Consider the following 10,634-nt stretch of genomic DNA (forward strand, 5'->3'; position numbering starts at 1 on the left):
TGTAAACAGCTTAAAGAAAGTCAAAGAATCTAGCAGTAGTACAGTATTTAAATTTGGTGATGGAGAGAAAGTAACTTCACTCAAGAAGATTCAGTTTCCATGCACAATTGCTGGTAAGAGTGTCAATATTTTATCAGATGTTGTTGATAAAGACATTCCTTTACTGTTGGAAAAGCCATCCATGATGAAAGCAAAAATCAAGTTAGATTTTGGTAATAACTCTGCTGAGATTTTTGGAAAAAATGTGATGTTGAATTGTACACCTTGTGGTCATTACTGTGTCCCTTTGATTGACACCACCTCTAAAGTAAATGTTAACCAAATAATGATGACAGAAAAAGTTGACACATCAGAGAACAAAAGAAAGAATGTAAAGAAACTGCACCACCAGTTTGGTCACCCAACTGCTAGGAGGTTAAAACTTCTTTTGAATGATACTGGTATTCAAGATGAGGAGTATTTAAAATTAGTAGACATTATTTCTGAGAAATGTGATATTTGTAAGAAATATAAAAGAACTCCATCTAAGCCAGTAGCAAGTCAACCTCTTGCTCTGGATTTTAATGAATGTGTAGCAATGGATTTGAAGGAGTGGAAGAAAGGCCAGATTTATTTTTTGCACCTTATTGATGTTGCCACAAGGTTTAGTAAAGCAGGTGTTCTGTACTGTAAAGATAAGAAGACCATTATTGATGAGGTTATAAGGTTGTGGATTGGGACTGGTTTAGGTTGTCCTCAGAAATTTTTGACAGACAATGGTGGAGAATTTGCAAATCAAGAGTTCAAAGATATGTGTGAGAACCTTAATATTAAAGTAGTAAATACTGCAGGTTACAGTCCTTTTAGTAATGGGCTGTGTGAAAGGAATCATGCAGTAGTTGATGATATGGTAAGGAAAATCATAGCAGATGAGCCTGATTGTGAATAGTTACAGCCCTCTTCTGGGCTATCCATGCCAAGATTGTTTACAGATGTGTAGTGGTTTCAGTCCTTATCAGTTAGTATATGGTAGAAACCCAAAGTTGCCATGTGTATTAGATGATGATCCACCAGCTCTAGAAGGTATAACAATCAGGGACACTTTTGGAAAACATTGAAATGCTTTGCACTCTGCCAGAAGAGCTTTTGTGATGTCTGAGACTTCTGAAAAAGTAAAATGTGCACTAAGACATCTAGTAAGATCATCAGGAAAGATATTTTCTAATGGTGAATATGTGTACTATAAGAGAGATGAGGACAGTGAGTGGAAGGGCCCTGGGGTTGTCATAGGCCAAAAAGTAAAGTAGTATCCATAATGCATGGCAACTTCTTGCCTAGGGTTCATGCTTCAAAAGTGATTGAAAGTGACTACATGATTCAGGATGACAATATAGTAAATGAAGATGTAGATGCAGATAAACTGAGTAACAAAGTAACTAATGCCAAACCTAATGGGAATGTAGGCATAGATTATATGAATGATGAAAGTGAGGCTGACTTTGATGAAAGAAATTTAGATCTAATAAGTGGTACAGATGAATTCAATACCAATAGTGAAGGAATGATAGAGAGAAACTGAATATCCTTACCCAAACCTGGTGAAAGAGTGACTTACCTACCCACTAGTTCTTCAGAGTGGAAGTCAGGGACTGTCATAAATTATGCAGGAAAATGGTCAACTGATAAGAAGTACTGGTTTAACTTTCAACCTGATGATGGTGATCCTTATTCTCTAGATTGGGCTAGGTCAGTAGATGACTGGACCTCTATACCATGTGATGCTAATATTGTCCAAAAGGAGGCTTTGAGTGAAAGAGAATGTATGATAACTTCTAATGATTGTAATGAGAGAAGAATCGCAGAGGCCAAGGAGAGAGAATTAGAAAACTGGAAAAATTTTGATGTTTATGAAGAAGTTCCTAATACAGGACAAAGTAGTGTGTCTGTAAGGTGGGTGTGTACTGAAAAACAAGACTGTCATGGTAAACCTGTAACTAAAGCCAGGTTAGTTGCAAGAGAATTTGAAGGTTTTGGGTGCATTAGAACCGATTCTCCCACAGTTAGTAAAGAGGTTCTAAGGATATTCTTAGCAATTATGGCATCTAATCACAGTGGCAATGTAATTCCATTGATGTGAAGGCAGCTTTTTTGCAGAGTAAAGATTTGCATCGTAAGGTGTATTTAAAACTGCCTAAAGAAGTAGACTCATCAGGCCAGATTTTATGGAAATTAAAGAAATGTGTTTATGGTCTGAATGATGCCTCGAGAGAGTGGTATCTTACTGTAAAAAAGTTGCTTCACACTCTGGGTTGTGTTCAAGTCAAGGCTGACCCTGCAGGTTTTTACTGGTATGATAACAATAAACTATCTGGTCTCCTACTTATCCATGTGGATGATTTTATCTGGGGAGGAACACAATTATTTGAGAATGTTGTGATCAACAGAATCAAGGAAAGGTTCAAGATAGGACAGCAGTCAGTGAAGGCTTTCAGGTACATTGGACTAGACTTAAACAAAGTGAACAGGGCATTTCTCTTGACCAGAAGGTTTATATGAATGAAGTAAAGCCAATTACAGCTAAAGGTGGCAACAGGAATGACAGTTTAAATGAAACTGAAACAGAGGAACTAAGAAGTCTGATAGATAAACTTGGTTGGATGAGTAATTAGACCAGACCTGATATTAGCTATGAAGTCTTAGAGCTTAGCTGTAATATGAAGCATCCTAAAGTTGAAGATGTAGTGAAAGCTAATAAGTGTGTTAAAAAACTGAATAATGAAGACTGTAACTTACTTTTTCCAGCTTTAGGCAACTTGAAGAATTGTAAACTTGTAACATACATTGATGCCTCTCATGCAAACCTACCTGATAGGTCATCTAGTGCAGGGGGCTATGTAGTATTTTTTGTGGGAGAAAATGGGAGAACCTGTGTCTTATCATGGGAGTCCAAAAAGATCAAAAGAGTGGTGAAAAGCTCATTAGCAGCAGAGACTCTTGCTGCTAATGAAGCTGTTGATGCAAGCTACTATCTTGGTCAAATACTTTCTGATATTTTGTATAATGGGAGCCTTGTGAATAAGTTTCCAATAATTTGTAATGTTGACAACAAATCACTGTATGACAATGTACACTCCACAAAAAATGTGGCAGAGAAGAGGTTGAGAATAGATTTGGCCATAATCAAACAAATGATTCACCAAGAAGAAATGTGTATGAATTGGTTAGAATCTAGCTCTCAAATTTCAGATAGTTTGACCAAGAGAGGAGCCAATGTTAAGCCTTTGATACAAGCTGTGTCGAGAGGTTTGTTGTAGGCTAATATGTACCAGTGTATGTACATACTGTGTACATATTTTACCTTATTTTTTTTTTTAATGACAGGGAATGTGTTAAATATTGATTAACAATAATAGTTACTTTATGTTTGTATTTTTATACATTCCGTGATTGTCAGTGCGCTTTTGTTTTGATTCAATGATGTTTAGATAGCAAGGATGGAGGGGAAGGCGTGAGGCTGGCCGTATGGGCGGACGCTTGAATGAAGAGTTCCTGTAGTCTACATGAGTCTGCTTATCCTCTTTGCCTACTAGATCTACTGTTTAACAGGGAGGGGAGTCAAGAACAGGGATAAATGGTTAAATTGTCAACAATAGATGGGAGTACAGATGACATTAACAGTGCTGACTATTGTTGGACACTGGCAGTACTGATAGATGATCCAAGCCACCACTTGCAAGCCCAGGAGAATTCAAAATAACACAGAATCGCAAAAGTGACGTCCCGCGGTATGATCCATTGCGCCCGAGCGTCACGAAAGTGACGCCCTGCTGTTAAGGGGTTAATGTTTCATTACTTAACACAGTGAATTTAGTGAAGTTTAACCTCCTCATAAGAGAGAAGAAAGTCCACAGTTGGAGCACTTCTAGTATGGAGGTGAAGTGGTCGCCATCTTCTTTGTTTACAAACAGGTTGCCCGGGCATTTCAAACCTTGCCGTGCCGCCGTGCCATAGATATTTTATAAGTGTGGTTCGTTTTTTTTGGTTCTGGCATCTTGCCATGTCATAGAAAACTGCGGCATGGAAGTCTGTGTCATAGGCGACTTGCCTGTACCAAACTGACAAATACAGAGGCTTGATTGTATTAACGGCTTTTGGGGAGATTTAATGCAATAAGAGATTTTACTAGGTGATTGCAATGTTCACCACCACCTTTACTTCTCCTCCTCTTTCACTGATCCACCTGGTGAACAAGCCTACATCTTTTCAATTCTTAATGACCTAGAACAGCATGTACGGCACCCTACCAGTATCACTGGCCGCTCTGGAGAGAGCTCCAACATACTTGACCTCATCCATACAACTAAAACTTCTGCTTACGCTGTTAATCGTCTCTCCATTGGGCTCCTCCGATCACAACCTTATGACCTTAACCTGTCCTATTACTTCAGTAAAGCTTGCGGACCCTCCCAGGAAGTGTCAGTTGTGACACTTTGGAGCTGCTTATTGGGAGGCCTTCAGGCATTACTTCTTTGATTTTCCTTAGAATGATTATTGCTTCCTTGACCGGGAACCATCTGAGTGTGCTTTTCACTTTGCAGAGGTTATTCTCTCGGTCATGGAAACATACATTCCTTTCTCATATCCTGTGACTAATGCAAAAAGACCTTGGTTTAATCACGCTTGTTCTAATGCAATCTACAGCAAGGAGAAGGCCTATAAAGATACCAGAGCCAGCCCACTGCTGAATCTCATGTCTTTTATGTTTCTACCCTTAGTCGTGCTAAGTCTGTTCTTCGCTCTGCTAAAAAAAAATTTCATCCGTAATAAATGCTCTCAACTCTCCAACTCAAATTCTTCCCACTCCTTCTGGCACCTTGCCAAAAACCTTTTTAACAACTTTACCTCATCATCCTTCCCTCCTCTTTTCTACTCTGATGCTCTGTAGCTATTTCTTCCACTGATAAAGCAGATATCTTTGCACAGACTTTCTCTTCCAATTCCACTTTAGATGATTCCGGTGCTGTTACTCCATCATTTCCTCCCTCTGACTTCCTCATGGCTGACATTAAAATTTCATCAGCTGATGTATTTTCTGACGTCACTGGCCTCAATACTAACAAGGGATATGGGCCTGATGGGGTCCCTCCTGTTGTCCTCAAGAACTGTGCTTCTGTGCTTACACCCTGCCTAGGTAAACTCTTTCACCTATGTCTATCAACTTGTACCTTTCCTTCTTGCTGGAAGTTTGCTCTCATTCAGCCAATCCCAAAGAAGGGTGACCATTCCCAACCCTCTAACTATCACCCAATTGCTTTAACATCCTGTGTCTCAAAAGTTTTTGAGTCTTCTTAACAGAAAAATTTTAAAGCATCTTTCCTGTCAGAACCTTCTTTCAGATCATCAGTATGGGTTCTGCCAGGGACGCTTCACTGGCGATCTTCTCACCTACCTTTCAGACTCCTGGTCATCCTCCTTTCGGGACTTTGGCAAAAGCTTTGCCATTGCACTTGACATCTCAAAGGCTTTCGGTCGAGTTTGGCATAAATCTTCAGATTCCTATTTGCCCTCTTATACAGGGTTTTTGTTCTTCTATCTATACTTTCATCCCTAGCTTCTTTTTGGGTCGTTCTGTAGCTGCAGTTGTAGTCGGCCACCGTTCTTCACCTAGAGCAATCAGTGTGTTCCTCAGGGCTCTGTCCTGTCATCAACTTTCTTCCTTTTATTCATCAATGACCTTTTAAGCTGTACACATAACCCCATCCATTCATACGCTAATGACTCCACCCTTCACCTTCCCATTCCCGCAATGTCCATCTCAGCAGTCACTTCAGTAAATAAGGGATGAGGCTGTGGCACACCTAATATCTGACTTGGCTCATATCTCTGATTGGGGTAAACGTAATCTTGTTTATAATGCATCTAAAACTCAGTTTTTACATCTTTCAACCCAACAGTATGTTCTGCAGGAGTATCCTCTAATTTTTAACAATATCCAACTCAGCCATGCACCATCTTTAACCCTTGGATTGCACAGTTACCTGTTTTTATCCCTCCTGTGGTGTGCAAAAAATGAAAAAAAAAAAACTTTATTTTTTTTAGTTTTTGTTTAATATAAACTTGAAAATAAACATCCAGGGCATCACATTGAAAAAAAAAAAAAAACTCTCTCTCTCTCTCTCTCTGTCTCTTCGTCTTTGCATAGGGCCATGCGTAAATTTGCGCTGGGGTGTAGTGAAAAAATGATTTTTTTTTTTTTTTTTAAATTTATTATAAACTTGAAGATAAACATCCAGGGCATCAGCTGGTGAAAAAAAAAATCTCTCTCTCTATCCGTCTTGGCTTAGCACCATGCGTAAGTTTGCATAAGGGTGGAGTAGTTAACAATGATGCACGGCCAGCACAGCCTGAGCTGTGGCTTGCAATGCAACGCTTCCCAGTCTGATCTGTGGCCTGCAATCCACAGGTTAAACGTACTTGGGGTTTTGTTCTTGCAGGATTTATCTTGGAAAGATCATATAACATGTAAATTGTGCATCCAAGAGATCAGGTGTGCTAAGCACATTCCATACCTTCTTTATGCCTGCACAGTTGGTGACTTGATACACAGGTTTTATTCGCCCCTTGTTGAGTACAGGTCTAATGTGTGGGTAGGCTCTGCATATACAGCTTTTCTCAGCAAGGTGGAGTCATAGGCATATTGTCTTAGCTCTCCTTTTCTTACTGGCTCCCTTCAACCTCTGTCTCCTCACCACACTGTTGCATCTTTATCTCTTCTGTCGCTACTTCAATGGTCACTGCTCCTCTGAACTGTCTGCTTGCATCCACCACCACTACAGCTGGCACGTGGCACCCATCTAGCAGCAGGCTTTCATCCCTTTTCTGTCCAGCTCTATAATGCAAGAGTTAGCTGTTACTCCCAGTCCTTCATGTATGCAACAGGTCAACTCTGGAACTGTCTCCCTCTGTCTGTATTTTGTACTGTCTGTGATGTCCAATCTTTCAAACACAGTGTATCCAGGCATATTGAAATATACAGATCTTGAATTTGGCTCTCTGTTGTCTTTTTTTTGTTTCTTGGAGGGAACAATCTGTGGCTTCCTGGCCTTTGGTTCCTCCTTTCCTACATATTAAAAAAAAGGCAAAAAAAAAAAAAAAAAAAAAGAGTGCATTTAAGTACTTAGGTAGTGTGTTGAGTAAGGATGGAAGTTTAGAGGGTGAAGTGCTTGAAAGGGTACAGCAAGGAAGAAAGGTTGCTGGTTCTTTGAAAGCAGTGATAAGAAATAGGGAAGTGAGCAGGGGAAAAAAAAAAGTCATTGCATGATAGTATTGTGATACCAACTCTAATGTGTGGAAGTGAACCTTGGACCTTGCTGGAAGAACGCAGGTCAGGAGTGAGAGCAGTGGAAATGAGTAATTTGTGAGGAGCATGTGGAGTTACATGGAGAGACAGACTGGCAAATGAGGAAGCGAAGGAGTGTTGTGGTGTGGATCTGGATGTAAAAGGAAGCGTTAGGAGATATACATTGATGTGGTTTGGCCATGTGGAGAGGATAGATAACGAGAGACTAACACAGAGAATATCGGCTATGTGAGTGAGGTGGAGAGGGGGGAGAGGGAGAGAGAGGCTGAGACTGAGGTAGGTTGAGGGATGGAGTGGAGAGGTATATAAGAGAGGGAGGGTGAGCTAGGGGGAGGGCAGGAAAATGGCAGGGGACAGGGCAACATAGAGGTGATTTGTCTGTGGACACCTCTTACAAGATTAAAGTGTTTGGTAATACAGTAAACCCTTCTTAAGTCGAACTACTGGTACAGTCTGTCTTTGTCGAACATGGATAATTGCTTCCACACCCCTACCGTGTTAGAGAAATTTTGTGTTTCAGGGACTCTTGAAACCCCCTATCTCCTTCTGCACCCCTGCATCTACTTTTTGCCCTCTTGTGGTGCAATATTTTTTTTATACCCCCCAATTTTAACCTTCTTGGAAGCATTAATATGGTTTAAAAAATTGTAAAAGAGTATTATTACAGTTAAAAGCCACTTTTTATTTACCTCATGGGAGAATAAGAGGAGACACACTATGCTAGAGAGGAGGTAGAGGGAAGAACACTGGTTAAGATCCTTCAGAATCAATAGCACTTAACACTTCTCAGCAGGCAGACTTGGGGAGCTAGGTGGAAGCAAGGAGTGTACTGATTGGCTGGGTAGGTCAAAAGTGAGAATGCTTAAGTGTGATTGGTTGGGAGGTAGATGACGCCCATTGGCAAGGCAATGTTCCTATGATTCATCTCGTCACTGCCCGCCTGGTTAAAAAATCCTTGTTAACTTCATCAACGGCCGTGTTAGAAGTGATAGTGCGTCCGGAAAATTGTACCGTGTTAAACCATTTTCACGTAAAGGAAAGCCGTGTTAGACGAGGATAGGCTGTACCTTTACATTGTTTGTTATTTATTTTTTAGTACAGTAGTCCCTCATTTATCCAGCCCTCAGTATCCAGACGTGTTCATTATCCGGACACTGGACCTTGGCTCTATTAAACCATTATCTGAATTTACTTGCTATTACGCGGACGTACAAGTCCCCGAGAACTTCGGCCAGCCAGCCGATATGTTAAAAAGCATTCGGTATTGTGGCCGCTGGGCTCGAGACGTGAGCGGGAAGTAGTGCGTAATCCATAACCAGAGCTAAAATGTCCGTCTGCCCCTGTACTGAGTGGTCAATACTGAGTGGTCAAAGTCAGCACTTGTCTGATCACTCCCAACGAACCTCCAGCACCTGAATAATACAACTGTAACCCGCAAGTGGTGTCAAAACGTCTGTATGCATCCCCACCGAATGTCCAGTGTCGTTTGGCCACCGGGCTAAGTCTTTCCCAACCGCCACCTCCATCGAACACAGAACACAAGCCACGAGTACATGTTTGGTGACAGCAACCATCCGCCTCTCTACTGAACATCCAATGTCGCCTGGTCACTGGGAGACACACACACACACACACACACACACACACACACACACACACACACACACACACACACACACGCAATGCAAGCAGAAATAATGAACAAACGTTTCCAGTCAGTTTTCACTAAAGAAAAGGAGCTTGTGGAAGGGGAGGGAGTGATTAGAAATGTTCCGGTGATAAAAGATATAAAAGTGGAGGTACAGGAAGTGTATAAATTACTGGAAACTCAAGATGTAAGGAAAGCCCCAGGACCTGATGGAATTTCTAATTGGGTACTGAAGGAATGCAGAGAACAACTGGCAGATAAAATTCACAGTTTAACCTTATGCTCACTGGAAGAGGGGAAAGTGCCACAAGAATGGAAGAGGGCAAATGTGATACCAATTTACAAGGGAGGAAACAGGGAAGAACCCCTGAATTATAGACCAGTGTCTCTAACCAGCATGGTCGCAGAATTGTGTGAGAGAATCCTGAAAGACAGATGGATAAAATATCTGGAGGAGATGAATATTTTGGCTGAATGTCAGTTTGGATTCAGAAGTGGAAGGTCATGTGTTTCTAACTTGTTGAGCTTTTACTCAAGAGCGATTGACGTACAGGAGAGAGATGATTGGGTGGATTGTGTGTACTTAGACTTAGAGAAGGCCTTTGACAAGGTACCTCATAAGAGACTAATGTGGAAACTAGAATATATAGGAGGACTGAAGGGGAAACTTCTGGAATGGATGAGAGACTTTGAGAGACAGACAAATGAGGACAGTAATAAAGGATAGGATGTCTGGATGGAGGGAAGTAACAAGTGAAGTCCCTCAAGGCTTGGTGTTGGCGCTAGTAATGTTCCTGATTTACGTAAATGATATGGTAGATGGAGTGAACAGTTATGCAAGTCTGTTTGCTGATGATGTAAAGATCTTGAAGAAGGTAGAGGTTGAGGAGGATTGTAAAATACTGCAGGAGGATTTGGATAGGATACACAATTGGAGCCGGACGTGGGAAATGAAATTTAATGTAAAGAAATGTAAAATATTGGAAATGGGTAAAAGTACCAGGAGGCCATCACTGAATTATTTGTTGGGTAATGAATTAATCACAAAAAGGAGAGAAGAGAAAGATTTGGGAGTGCTGGTCCAAGATAGTTTGTCACCAGAAAAGCACATTAACAAGATAGTTGGCGAGACTTACAAACTCTTGACTAACATAAGAGTAGCATTTCATTATATGGATGAGGAGATGATGAAAAAATTGATAGTGGCCATGATCCGCCCCAGGTTAGAATATGCAGTGGTAGTGTGGTCCCCACACAAAAAGAAAGATATAAACAAGATTGAGAGAATACAAAGAACAGCAACCAAGATGGTCCCCAGTCTGATAGGCCTGTCATACAGAGAGAGGCTGGAAAAACTGGATTTGCCTTCCTTAGAGGAAAGGAGAAAGAGGGGAGACATGATTGCAGTGTTGAGGACAATGGTGGGAGTAGATAGAATTGACAAAGAAGATCTGTTTGTATGGGATAAGAGAGCAACAAGAGGACACGGAATGAAATTGAAAAAGTCAAGCTGGTTGAAGGATATCAAGAAATATAGCTTTCCTTACAAAAGTATAGACGTATGGAATAGCCTGGACAAAGAGATCATCCAGTCTATAAACTTAAACGAGTTTAAAGCTAAATTTGACTTATTGAGAAACAGCGACG

The sequence above is a fragment of the Coenobita brevimanus genome, chromosome 67, assembly GCF_032717465.1.
Source record: "Coenobita brevimanus isolate Jiangsu-jjx chromosome 67, ASM3271746v2, whole genome shotgun sequence".
Classification (NCBI taxonomy): Eukaryota; Metazoa; Arthropoda; class Malacostraca; order Decapoda; family Coenobitidae; genus Coenobita; species Coenobita brevimanus.